Genomic DNA, 14,273 nt, shown 5'->3' with positions numbered 1-14,273 from the left:
GTTCATCTATTATTTAATCTTCTTTTGAGCGTTTCTATGTGTAAAATGCAGGCATAACGAAGCAAAAGTCTTTGTCAGAAGTGGGATTCGAACCCACGCCCACAGAAGTGGACTGCGACCTGAACGCAGCGCCTTAGACCGCTCGGCCATCCTGACTGTTTAAACTAATACAAAATTATAGTACAGAAGTACCTACGGGTCGTAAATACAAATCGAACACAATATCGCGTAAAGAATTGGTAAACCCTATTCCTAATATTTATAAGGGCGGACTTAAAACAATTCCATGTTAATTTAATAAGGTAACAAACACATTATTTATGTATGTCAATTAAAAGAATCATGATACCTCGGCCATCGAAATCGATTAATTGTAAGTATCCAAAAATCTTCCTCCGAGCCTTTTTCCCAAACTATGTTGGGGTCGGGTTCCAGTCTAACCGGATGTAGCTGAGTACCAGCGCTTTACAAGGAGCGACTGCTCTGTCTGACCCCCTCAACCCAGTTAGTTGAGCAACCCAATACCCTTTTACCCTTGGTTAGACTGGTGTCAGGCTTACTGGCTTACTGACTTACTGTAAATATCCAAAAATACTATTGCAATAATAAATAAGTCAACTGTGAAAACTTATCCGTCCTTTTTGTGAGCAACCGTAGAATTACTTTGATATGAATTTTGGGACCTAAAATAAGCAAAAGGCATTTCCCACACCTCGCGTCGTTCGTGTACCAGCGGCTCGGCAAAGGAGGTAGACTCTCAGACGAACACAATAAGGAGTCAGTCCCCGCTTCGCCGATACCGGTGTTCGTCGGCACACAACATCGCGGCTGTAGGAAACACCCATTTGCATTCTAAAACAGACCATATGTATGTATGTAATACCGTGATTTCGAAACTTCCGTTTAGGCATGTCAGTCCTACTTATTTTTGTTTATTTTTCTAATAATTTTCAGTATTTTTTCCATGGGTGTAGTCAATGGGTTTGGCAGTTTTGTCTATTACATAGTGAATGATGAGTGCCATCTATTGGCGAATAGAAATACTGATCAGTGTATATAAATACAAGGATATTTTTGTTGTTGTAAAATAATTGAGATAGAAGAACACATTAAGCCATATTTGAAGACTGAAGTTGTATTAGCTGCTTCACATTACAATTTAATTCAATAAAAGTTTAAATTTTTAATTCTCCTACTCGACAACAGATGGCGCTGTTAACAATGCAGTTTCGCGGTAAAAAGTGAAAGTGAGACGAAACGCAATGAAAACGGGCACGGTGACCGCGACACACGGTTGTTGACCGTCAAAACGAGAATGACGTAACCGACATAATAGGAATAAGGGCGGCCTCGCTACTCTTGTACGATATGTTTTTGTCGAATAAAGGGTACTTACAGGGCTTTATGATACAATTTTCATATTTACTTACGGCGCGGGTGATGGGGTAGTGAAAGGTAAGGTAGGAAAGTATAGGTTCATTTATTCAATGATTAGTGTAGTTCTCATTAGTATTCTTCTACGTAGGTAAGGTACTGCTCTAAAAAGACCTCAAACTTGCGTACCCCTGGCTACCTGTTTCAGTAATAGTAACGATAAAAATATTAAAAGGTGTTGAAAAGTTAAATAATTTTTATTTTTACTACATAAGTGCCGAAGATTTTTTACCTGACTGATTGAAAATTGTTTGTACTTACAACATACCTAAGTAATGGGTAGTTACACTAGTTACACCTTGCAAACCTGAAATAAATAAAGGTAGAGGTGAAATCATAATGCAACCTAGAACTTAGACCATACAAGTAACACATACAGCAATAAATGCCAATTATAATATATGCGATCATGATATTTTTCTATACACCTGTGTTAAGTAGAAGTTACTACAACAATTCTCGGCTATTAAATAACCAATCAGCTATCATTTAGAGCAATTTTCAATATTCTGTCTATCAAGAGATAGGGATTTGACATTACTTACAGTTACAGCCTTTTTATTGTCCCACTGCTGGGCACAGGCCTCCTCAGCACGGAGAAGGATTGAGTATTAATCACCACGCTTGCTCAATGCGGGTTGGCGATTTCAGACTATACAGTCCAGGTTTCCTCAAGATGTTTTCCTTCACCTTTTTATCAGCCAAGTACATCTACAGGCAGATAGTATACTGGGAACGAACGTTAGATGATGGATAGAAATTAGGGAAGTAGATGGTAGCTAGGAACTTATCAATGTGCAGAAGTGACGAGCATGCTAGTGGGATGGTGAGACTAATGCAGTATTGTAAAAGGGACGGACATTATAATCTTAGTAACCTTTGGGCCCACTAATATTACGGAAGGGTGTTTCTAGCAGTGGAACTCATAATATATGAGAAGGTCTTATAAGACATGTGCCAGGAAGCTTCTAACAGCCGAGCAGCACCCGATCATTACCTTAGTTTTAGACCATACTGTTGTTTTGGTATTTATTCTTAGACTTCCAGACTAAATTGCAACTAACGGAGATTCTGCCAATTTGATCTTCACAACCTACATACGTAGGTACTCTAGCCGTCAGACTTTGTACCTTCTGAAGGCTTGTAACAACCTGCCAAGGGAACAAATTACTGACTTCAGGGCTGTGGGTCATCATCCCCCGAGCCTTCTCGTAACTATGTTGGGGTCGGCTTCCAGTTTTACCGGATTCAACTGAGCACCAGTGTTTTACAAGGAGCGACTGCCTAACTGACCTCTTCAACCCAGTTACCCGGACAACCCGATACCCCTTAGTTAAACTGGTGTTAGACTAACTGGCCTCTGAATACCCGTAAAAACTGCCTAGGATGTTCAATGACAGCCAGCCGGGACCTACAGTTTAACGCTGCATCCGAAGACGGTCATTGGTATCCAAGATATCCCTAGCAACATAAAACTAAACCTAGTAAAGTACATACAAACTTAGAAAATTTGCATTGGTACTTGCCTGACCTGGAATCGAACCCACGCCCTCACACTCGAGTGGTTGGCTCTTTACCCACTAGGCGACCACAACTTCAGGGCTGAGGGTACAGGATTTCAAAGGCACTTTTAAGACGCTGTGCCTTAAGTAATGAGGCAATGGTTTGCCTTTTTACGTCGCCCCGAGCGTCTGACCTCCGTGTGTCAGCGTGCCCCTGTAAACCCGATACATACTAGATATTAATATTACTTATTTAAATAAAATAATAATTAAAATTATTCTTAATTTGCTATTAGTAAATGTCAATTCACCAATGTACGCAATCTCGAGTGTTTGACCATACTCACACCTATAATGGGACTTCTTTATATTTCTTCATCTATAAGTTCTTTTGATATGCATGGAGTGATTGTATTTAAGAAGGAAGGGAGAGGGCGATTAGTCCATTCCTTTCTTGGTTTAAAGTGTAGTTTAGTGTATCAGCCAACTAAAAGGGACAACAGAACGCAGCTTCTCGTATCGAAATTGTTGAAAAAAATGCTCGTAGGACCAAAAGGTCAGATGTAGTGGCATGTGTACTCAGCCTTAAGCACATATGTACAAGTTGCACTTGACACAGTTAACATTACTTTCTGCGAGATATCGATACATAACGTGTAATATATGCGTTGGAATCACGAGCGCCCGGGGCAGCATCCTGACCTTCAGGGTTTTAAGGTAGCTTCGGGTGTCAGGCCTTAAAATTGCAAGGTAGCCGAGGTTTGGTCTGTGTTTAATTTATTCATTGCTAAAACTGTTGCAGAAAGGTCCATGTTACAGAAAAATTACCAGTTTTGGAAATAATTTTGTTGGTTAAAACCAACTTTGCTTTGGACAACTTATTAGGCACATTATGCTAATCTAACTATTCTAAAAGTGTGTGCAACCACACAAAATATTTTCTTATTTCATAATTTACACACTGAATATGATTTCGACGTTTCAGAGAAACCGCTTTTAGCTAGTTTAGTTAGTTCTCTAAATAGTTATTTTACGAGTAGTTTGTTCTCACACTCGGATAAAGTCTCAGCTGAATACATATTTTGAAAAAGGCTGCGTAGGTGATGATCCCGAAGAAAATGTAGCCTGTATCCTTTTAGGTCCTTTTCAGGATCTATTTATGTAATGGAATGGCGTCCATGGGCGATTTCGGCCACGGCTGCTATTCCCATTTAAGGAGATTAGCCAGCTGCGCAGGACGTATTTTAGTGCACGAGCATTTGCGCAGACACAGGTGGACTCCCTATTACTCTCAGCCCGATGGGACGGCAATCCGACACGACCGGAAAGACTATCTATGTATCAAATATTTGAATCGATTCAGTGATTTTTGCGTAAAAGCGCAACAGATAGGCAGACAGACAATCTTTAAAATTTTGGATAATGTTTTTTGGACGATGATCTTCAACATAATGATGCTTCTCAAACCACATATGTTGTTCTTTTCATCTTAAAATCGTGAATCGTGACTGTCCTCACCAGCGTTGGCCATTTAGGCTATAGATCGGACGAGAGCTCATCTGACCTTATCAGTACCAGAGAGGTCGTTGTAAATAGATTAAGACTTTTTTGGAGCGATTCTGGCTGTTCATTTAATTGTGAGACTAATATGGCGGTTGTACTATTTTTGTATGGAGTTGTGATTGGTTGCTCTGTTTTTGAGTTATATTTACTAGTTTAGCTATCTCAAGATGGCTAAACTCTGCCGGGGTTGCGGGATTGTTTGTGCATGTTACCGCAGGTCCTAGTACATACAGGGCTCTTGGAAGAAACTTAGGTGGAGGGGTCATATGATTCACATGATTTCCCACCTCAAAAGAAAAATGATGACTAACTGATACTGATTTTACAATTGGGGAGTTTGTTCCACCACTTCTTCTTTCCAGCAAAAACACATAGGAAGTGGTGAAGGACGGGCGTTTTGGGGGCTGTCTTTTGTAAATTTGAGGTTCGAAAAGTGCTGATTTTCAGCCTACTTTGAATAAATGACTTTTGATTTTGATTGATTCATTTTCAGTTATTGCAGATTATACATATTTCATTACTATCAAGAAGTTTTGTGTAAATCGTTATCATTATATTATCGAAAAAATCTTATGGAAAAATTTTAGGGACAACTTCTGTCTGTTATTAATTACAATTCCTCCCTATAAAGTATGTTTTGAATCCTATACATGTAGTGAACAGTGTTTATGAGTAAAAACTACCCATTCAGGTAAATCCCTCTGAAACTATTTATTTGGATGAAGTTACAGTATAATTAACTATTATACATAGGTAGTTAATTATTGTTATAAATATCCTGAATAAGTATATCAGGCGAATATTGTAAGGTCGGTGTAGGTAGCTGACTCGCATGTCCATACTAGGGCTTTCAAATACCGGATTTTTTCAATTCCGGTATCAATACCGGTATTAAAAATTTCAATACCGTGATCACGTGATCACGGTATTGTCGGTCATGCAAATATTGCAATACTCCAGATATTAAAAGTCGTCGCTCCTTTATTCGAAGTGCTTTTGCAAGAGTTAGGCTTAAGTATAAGATAGTAGCTTGACCATCTAACTTCGTCAACATACATTTTAGCGCAATATCCGCTTTTAGTAAATTGGCATCCCGTTTACAAATTTCTAATACAGTTACTTTTACTACAGAAAGGCTGTTGTAAATATTTTTTAATATTGTCAAATCGAATTCGTCTAATTCAAATCGGAGTTTAATTTTAGATCGATTAAAACTTTTTTAAACACAATCCTTTAGTTTCAAAAAGCGTCCAATCACGCTATGAATCCGACACTATGACTAAAAATGAGATTGACTACATCATGACGAACAAGAAGCACATAGAAACGTCTCCGTGATCAATAGGTTTAATACCGGTAGCGATTACCGACTTGTCCGAGGCTCTCTGACAAGACGGTAACTTCAAGGCCGAACGTTTCCGTCTGATGAAGGCCCAAGCTCCGACCAACACTGCTCCAAACCATTTCGGGATCTGAAACGTTCCAGTCAAATTTGGAGAACCGATTTGCCGCCGTGGAAACCACAACAGACGTTAACCAGAACCACGAATATGTGGTTCGGATCCTCAGGGAGGAAGGTTCGAGATTCTGTAACATGCAGCGTAAGGGCAAGAAATCAAAGCTTTCGGAAGAGACATTAGGGCTTATGGAGAAACGACGTGAAAACCCGCCTGTCACTTCGTCAGCTAAGCGGGCTCTAAACCAAGAGATCAACAAGCACGTACGACGCGACCTCCGGTGCTCCAATACTCTAGACATTGAAAGAGCAATTGAGCTGAATCGGGGGTCAAAGGTGTTCGTAAAATCTCTTGGAAGAAGCCACTTGACGAAGCTGACCACAACATGTGGAGAAGTCATTTCTTCGGTGCCGGCAGTCCTTTCGGAAGTGGAAAACTTCTATGGCCGGTTATACGCATCGCATGCATCTCGACCTGATCCCGGAAATGAGGATTCTAGAGCCACATTAACACGCCATTTCACCGCCTGCCAGAAGTCAGTGAAATCGAGATCGCACTGAGATAGCTCAAAAATGGAAAAGCACCTGGCGAGGATGGCATTACAACAGAGCTACTAAAAGCAGGAGGTAAGCCCATTCTGGGGGAGCTCCAGAAGCTTTTTAACGATGTCCTGTTTGAAGGGAGAACTCCAGAGACGTGGAGTAGGACTGTTGTCGTCCTGTTCTTCAACTTCAACTGTGTCTAGCATTTGTGGACTATGAGAAGGCCTTTGACTCGGTTGAAATCTACTCTGTTCTGGAGTCCCTGCAGTGTTGCCAAGTAGATTGGCGATACATCCTAGTGATGAGATGTCTCTTTACTACTGACTAACAAAACAATAACGTCGTTTGGCTCGCTCGATCGATTAAGAAACCAGTTGTTTAAGAAAGGTGGAGGTATGCTGGAGATAAAAGTTGGCGCTTAATACACAAGTGTGAAGTGTGAGAATAATATTACGAGTACATCTTACGAGTACGTAGTTATCTATCTTATTTAATACAACTTCCTCAAACCAAAATAATTAAAATTATAAAAAAGATTGTAATACCGTAATCACGGTATTGGCTCGTCAATACCGGTATTGAAAAAGGACCAAAATATATCCGTGATCACGGTATTACGGGATCCCGTAATACCGGTATTGAAAGCCCTAGTCCATACTATCGTAGATATCAATCTGCGCTTATTTAGCAATATGTGTTAAGGACCGATAGCAAAACAGACAAGCAACTAAGTTTAATGATGTTAATAAAGTTAGTTCCGCATTTTAGCATTTTGTGTTGTGATGTTGGGCTTGCCAACCTTCCGACAGGCAGGGTCCTTAGGTGTTGATGAGGGTAGACGTGTTAATAAAACAACAGAACTACATATTTAGGTATAGTCAATAATAATAAAAGGGTAAACCTGAGAGATGAAAAGACATAAAAACTGACACTAACTACTATCATAACCGGACAAAAGGTAGCCGAATATTCTGTACCAATTTCATTTCATCCGGTTCAGCCGGTAAGCGTAAAAGCGTTACTCAAACTCAGTTTTGCAAAATTAATTATCTATTATGTACTTGAGGATTCTAAAACTAAAAGCTCAATAACATTTAATACCCTACAACTTATTTAACTAGACCAACACACGCTATATTTGCTGTCGTTACACGAATGTGTGTCGGTGGGCGCGGCGCGTTGCGTGCAGGTCCGTGTGTGCTGACCCTACCTACTGGACACTACCGACATGTGTACGTACTTTATGGACGCGTGCCCAATATTACAGACTCAAATCTAGATTAAGGAAATACTTAGATTTGTGGAATTTTTGACCGGCTTTTAGATTTAAATTTTTTCAGATTGTAAGGAGCTTTAATATTGTTTCGAAATTTTCACAGGACGAGGTCTTAGCACTATTCAGTATCCAAATAAAATAATTCTATAACCTAAACTCTCTGCTTAACATATGTTTGAGAGTTAACAGTTATTTTTAATTATAAGTCCTTTACGTATCCTTATTTTACTTGCGAAGGTAAGCTCTGAACACCGGTCGTCCTCACTCGCCTGCTCCGGGTCACTTTCTGAATTGGACTCATATTCGGTGTACCATGCTATTCTCCTGTTTTCCATTTTAGCTAAATTACACTTGTGATAAATAAACTGGCGTTTTACATTTATTTTATTGCTTGCTTAAGAAGGAATTGCTGCAAAGCTCATCCTACATCTTCTACATGAAAAGCTCATAGTTAATTACTACGAAGTTTCCATTCTACGGCATCGAAAATAAAAAAGTATATTTGGACCCCTCCGCCATTATTAATTAACTTGAAATACATATACAGTTTGCTTTAGTTATGTGAGAATGGTAAACACAAACATTCACACTAGCTTCTAGAAACATTATATACCATCCTATATCATTGGCATTGCATTCATTCGTCCACGACCGTGAACATATGGCTCTTCCATTCATTGCGAATCTTACTAAAGAGTATTATATTATATAGAATATACAGAAATGTTGTAGGTTTGTTAGAAGAGCGTGGAGCAAAATTACTCCAATCAAAGGTTTAGCTGTCAATTACCACGACTGATGGGGATCGTGGATGGGGTCCATCTTTGTCAAATTGATACTTATCTTCAAAATGGGGAAGCCAATGATTTTTGGATTTTGTGATAATGACAGTTGATAAGCATTTTGAAGTCAGAAGCAATTTTATTGTTAAGTATATAATATAATCCGCAAAAGCACTCGCAGAAAAAATTCAAACATTCTGGCATTCATATTAATTGCTCGAGTTGAATACATCATTAAATTTTGTCAACTTCCAAAAAATCCCAATCAAACTCGCACGCAAGACCAATATTTCCACAAATACAGTTATCTAGCAGATGCGCTGGTAAGTAATGACTCCTAATATAATAATCGGGGAGATGATAAACAAAGGACGGACCCTGGAATCGAGCCAAGCGTGTCACGGCTCCCGACTACACTAAATACTAGGGTTTATACCGAAAACATCCGGACTAGGGATATTCACGGCTATTACGATAAGATAGCTTTTGCCAGAAACTATTTGATAGGAATAGAAATTGCTAACTGTATTCTACTTTTAACGTCGGACATATCTGTACAACTAGAGATAGGTTATTGAAATCTGCAGACATTAAACTTGTCCTAGACGTATTGCTATTTCGGATTGATCTTATAGGAGTCAGGGTCTTATTAAATAACAGAATAGTCGGGTAGTCAGAAGCCAGTAAGTCTGACAAAAGTCTCACCAAGGGGTATTGGGTTGCCCGGGTAACTGGGTTGAGTAGGTCAGATAGGCAGTCGCTTCTTGTAAAGCACTGGTATTCAGCTGAATCCGGTTAAACTGGAAGCCGACCCCAACATAGTTTGGGAAAAGGCTCGGAGGATGATTGAATGGTGGATATATCTGTACAACCAGAGATGGGTTATTGAAATCTGCAGACATTAAACTTGTCCTAGACGTATGCTATTTTGGATTGATCTTCTTACAAGAGTCAGGGTCTTATTAAATAACATTTAACAAAAACAAATTCACTTAACAGGAAAAAATCGATTGGCAATAATCGAAGGCGTACAATTGCAGCTTTATAAAGGCTGTCCGGAAACATTGCCATACATGGATATATGACAGAGGTCAGGGTCCTCTTGTCTCCAGGCCTGATGACCTACATCGCCCTTATAGGTGAGGACACGGCGGCTATTTATAGCTTTATATGGCAGGATATAGGAAATGTGGCATTGATTAGGGCTGGTAATTAGCTTGTGACATTTTTATGTGACTTCGTATCAGGTAAAATAGCAAGCAAACGCAAGGCTAACTCATTACTCTCAAGTAAGTACTATGGATTTGTTGACTAGCTGGCCCCATAAAACACTGAAACCTTAAATGCAGTTTCACTCAGGGTAAGGCCCAAAGCATCTGATCGACGGATCGTAGTTTCGTGGATACAAAGCTCGAGTCGAAGGCTTTCATTTTCAGCCCATCGCATGGGCAGATATAAAAAACTGCCTGAAATCTATTTGTTCCCGAACTCCATGGTGGCTTGTCACTCACTTGCGTAGGTGTATGCATGTGGGCTGTGCCCTAAAATACGACGTTCTAAAGCCATCATCGGTTACTGTCACGTGGATATGAGATTTATGGCGGCTGTTCTCATATAAGGATGGTGCATTTACGCAGACACAAGTGCACTTACTATTCCTTCACTCTCACAGCCCGATGAGACGGCAATCCGACACGACCGGCTCTCCGGTCGTGTCGGATTGTCGGTCATGTACCTGATCTAGAGATTTCATTTACGTGCTCTCCGATGCACGGGTGTATCAGTCACCAACTTCCAGATTACAGACTGACGGACTACGGACGCTTCACGATTTTGCGTGAAGGGTATGAGCTACAGCTGTTTCTAAGAGCCAGCTCAAGCCTTCATGTGCATACAATACGTGAGTACATGAGTCTGGTGGGTCCTTCTGGGATTTGCTGCCACAAGAGTGTGAGATTAAAGAGCTTTGACTTTGACTTTGAGGTCTTGTGAGGAGAGAGGCGCTCGTAGCGACGACAGGAGAGTAGGGCAGGAACTACAGCTGTTGCTAACAGGCTGCTTATGGTCCAATGTGCATATAATAGTTAGTACATGTGAGTAGTACGGCGAGGTGTCTCACCAGCGTGTGGGCTTGGTCGTTGCGCCACCTGGCGGTCACCTACCACTCGTGTCGCAACTATATGTCGCCTGGAAGCATACGCGGGTAGTCATGTGATTAAATTTATCGATATATACTTCTGTGCATATTATAGATAATTTAAGAATGCTATGGACAAATAAAATTAAGAATTAAAATTAAGGATTTCCTCGTTTTATGAAGTTGATTAATTAAGAAACTTGTCTTCAATATTTCCAACCCAGTGTAAAATAACTCCCAATGAATTGGGAATCGGTGGTTGTATTGTATTTAAGCGATTGCTACAGCGCTCTCCATTTTATTTTTCAGAACAGGTGATAATCATTTAATGCAACTAAAACGTGTAGTCCCATTATCCAAATGTAATAAGTAATTCTTGAGCTTAAAACTTTTATTAAAGATATCGATATTATATTATCGACCATATCGATAAGTAGTATTCACATGACTAGCCACTCATGCGCAGGGCGCGGTTGCTCGCCTTGTGCATATGTGCGAGTAACATGTCAGTACCGACAGCTACGTAAATAACTAATGCCTACCGACAGCAAAACAAGTAGACATACATATATAGCATAGATATTTACCACTGACTGGGTAGGCAGGTATTTTGGTGACTGTTGACCTCGTAACAAAGAAATATATCAAATACAAAATATAACCGATTTTTTTTTTTCTTTGATAAACATGTATCAGCAACAGTATCATCATATCTTTCTATTCGGATCGGTTTCTAGTCTAAACGGATGCAGCTGAGTAACAGAGTTTTACATGGAGCGACTGCCTATCTGACCTCCTTAACCCAGTTACTCGGGCTCTGGCTTCTGGCTACCCGTAACAGCTACCAAATATTGAAACGACCGTCGAGACGCTCTTGGTTTCCGAAACAAGAAGAAAATCCATAGGTAAACCTCCCAAAGATCACATGCTCTAAAAAAATTAAACCAATATGGTTTTGCCAACGCTACTATAAAACCAACAATAATAATATATCAAAACACAAGATAATTCGAGTCTGATCGGCCACCGATAGCGAGCGATCGGCCGATACCCGCCTCTTGTTTCGCTAACCGTACGCATATATTAACCTAATTGATTTACATACATATTGGACCATTATTTTTGCTAACCGTACGTGTCGCAGTAATTGTCCATTTAATTTTATCGTCACCAGGTGTTAACTGTAATTTCTGTCAAATCTTAGGTGCTTGGCAATGTGATTTTTTCTCTCATTGGACATAGACTTAGCTCAAAAAATATAATAAAAGTAGGTATACGTAATTTTTCCCTCTTGCTTGGGTAGTTAGTGGCTGCCAGAATGGAAGCCGACCCCCACGTGGAAAAGGCCAGGCAGATTGTAATTTGCGTAATATCATCACAAACTGAAATCACCCATAACCAGTCCTTTATACCTTAATTTCGGAATCATCGTCAAACTATGTATTTTGAGATCGTCTTCCAATGTAACCAAATGTAGCTGATTTAGAAGTGGCAACCCAATACCCCTATGTAAGACTGGTTATCAATCCTTCTAGCTTCTAACTACCCTTAACGACAACCAAACTTAATATCTCTGGTTTAAAAAAATACAAAATAATGCACACACCACCACGTGCTCAGCTAGTATGCAATAATCAGTCAGTTGCAACGTTACAATATAATCCCCTGTAAGGTTTCTTCCTAGTGGCCGCGAGCGTGGTACATGCTCTAATCTTGTTGCACAGCTTTATTCAACGTGCCTGTATTTATAGTTCTGTAAACATTATAATGCTCATCCTATTAAGTGTAAATAAGTATATTGTTATGCGTAGTTGAGGGAGACCTCTCCGTGGTTGAGACATCATTTTGAGTTGTCGGTCCTGCGCTTGATCTCTCTCCGGTCGTGTCGGATTGCCGTCTCATTGGGCTATGAGGGTGAAGGAATAGAGAGTGCACCTGTGGCTGAGTCTACCATTGTGCAGCATATTACCACAGGAATAAACAGAAAAACAATATATACGATAAAAAATAATACGACATAGCCGTTTTCTTGCGGTTTCACCCGCGTCCCATAGGACCTACTCCCCGTACTGGGATAAAATATAGCCTATGTTACTCGGGAAAAGTGTAGCTTTCTTACAGTGAAAGAATTAAATAAAAACGTTGATGTAGTACCTAGTTTTTGAATTTATCCATTACAAACAAACAGCCAAATTGAGCAACAAAGCAACATATTGAGGTAAAACTTCTAGTAAACATAAGAACTATTCTGCCCTCTTAATATAACAGCGTGTTATACTGATAGATAAATAAATAAAAATGCAACGTTCAACCATTTAGTTTCGAAGCGTGATTTTACGACCATACATAATTACAGTCATACAAACAAATCTACATATAAGTATATACTTGGGTTAAATAAATTTAAATGCTGTGTAACACTTTTAATGTATTTGGGCGTGGGTACTTGCCAAAGATCAATGTCGTATGCTATTGAATTCATTAAGATATTTTGTGGCATTTGTTCGTAAGTGCTTATTAGATAATTTGTTCTTAGTATCGGTTTACAAAACCTTGGCGTACATAAGTGTTATTTTGCTATGAAGTAATCAATAATCTCTGTGTTTACTTATGGGATAATTAATATTTATGGCGATAAAATATATCTGAAGAAAATAAAAGCAGAGGCAAAAATATCTTTTATGAAAATCTTAAATAAGTACGCTACGTTTTCCTAAGTATTTTCTCAAGATTTCATGACCACTGAACATATTGGTGTAAACCGTTCACACAATTGGAAAACTGTTCAGGAGCTTTTGAGTTTATTACGAACAGGTAAATAGACAGGTACCTACATACACGAGTACCTATGTGTCTACTTTATTTAAACAAATAAAGTAAATACAAAAGTCCGTATATACCTAAATATGTATCTATAAGTACATAATTATTGATCATAGAAATCCTAAATCTTTGATTTTGTTTGCATTTTATTGCATACGTTTTTAAAATTAATCAAACTTATTGTTTCCTTTACATAATAAAACAGAATGTGCACAAAACAAAAAATAATTATTTACTAAACAAGCAGTAATACATGGTAAAGTAAATACTTTCGTCAGTGGCGCTGTCACAAGACAAACAATCTGCTGCGTCAATATGTACTAACTAGCGCCGTTTTATCCGCACATGTGTGAACTGCCTTAGGGTTGCCTCTAAATGCATTTTGTACTGAGCTTTTAAGATATTTGTTGAAATTACCAGTTTACTAAGGTAAGGTACTGAAGTTCAATATTATTAGATTGCCCTTATATCGTAGTTTATCCCTTGTTCGACTTACCCTAGTTTATCCCTTGTTCTGCTTACTTTGTTTTGCTTGTATAGAGCAATCATTTAATTTACAGAATATGTAATATGTTTCTTCTTTTAAAACTTCTTAATGAATTTTACAACATTCGATTTACCTGTGATATTTACGCATTGTGCAAGTGGTATTGGAAGCCAAAGCGGTTAGGAAAGTGTTAGGCGATTGTTTTTTTATTCAGTATTTCCATATCAGCCAGTGTCAGCCCTATGGTCACATGTCGTTTGACGACAACGC

General features: G+C 39.0%; 1 non-coding gene across 1 annotated transcript; it reads right to left on the bottom strand.

The window, feature by feature from the left end:
- Nucleotides 1–72: 72 nt before the first annotated feature.
- On the bottom strand, nt 73–156 carry Trnal-cag (transfer RNA leucine (anticodon CAG)). The gene has a single exon. It is a non-coding gene; the product is annotated as a tRNA-Leu (tRNA).
- Nucleotides 157–14,273: the final 14,117 nt, after the last annotated feature.

The sequence above is a fragment of the Helicoverpa armigera genome, chromosome 24, assembly GCF_030705265.1.
Source record: "Helicoverpa armigera isolate CAAS_96S chromosome 24, ASM3070526v1, whole genome shotgun sequence".
Classification (NCBI taxonomy): domain Eukaryota; kingdom Metazoa; phylum Arthropoda; class Insecta; order Lepidoptera; family Noctuidae; genus Helicoverpa; species Helicoverpa armigera.
Note: the sequence above shows the minus strand (reverse complement) of the source record. Positions and strands in the feature narration are given on the sequence as shown.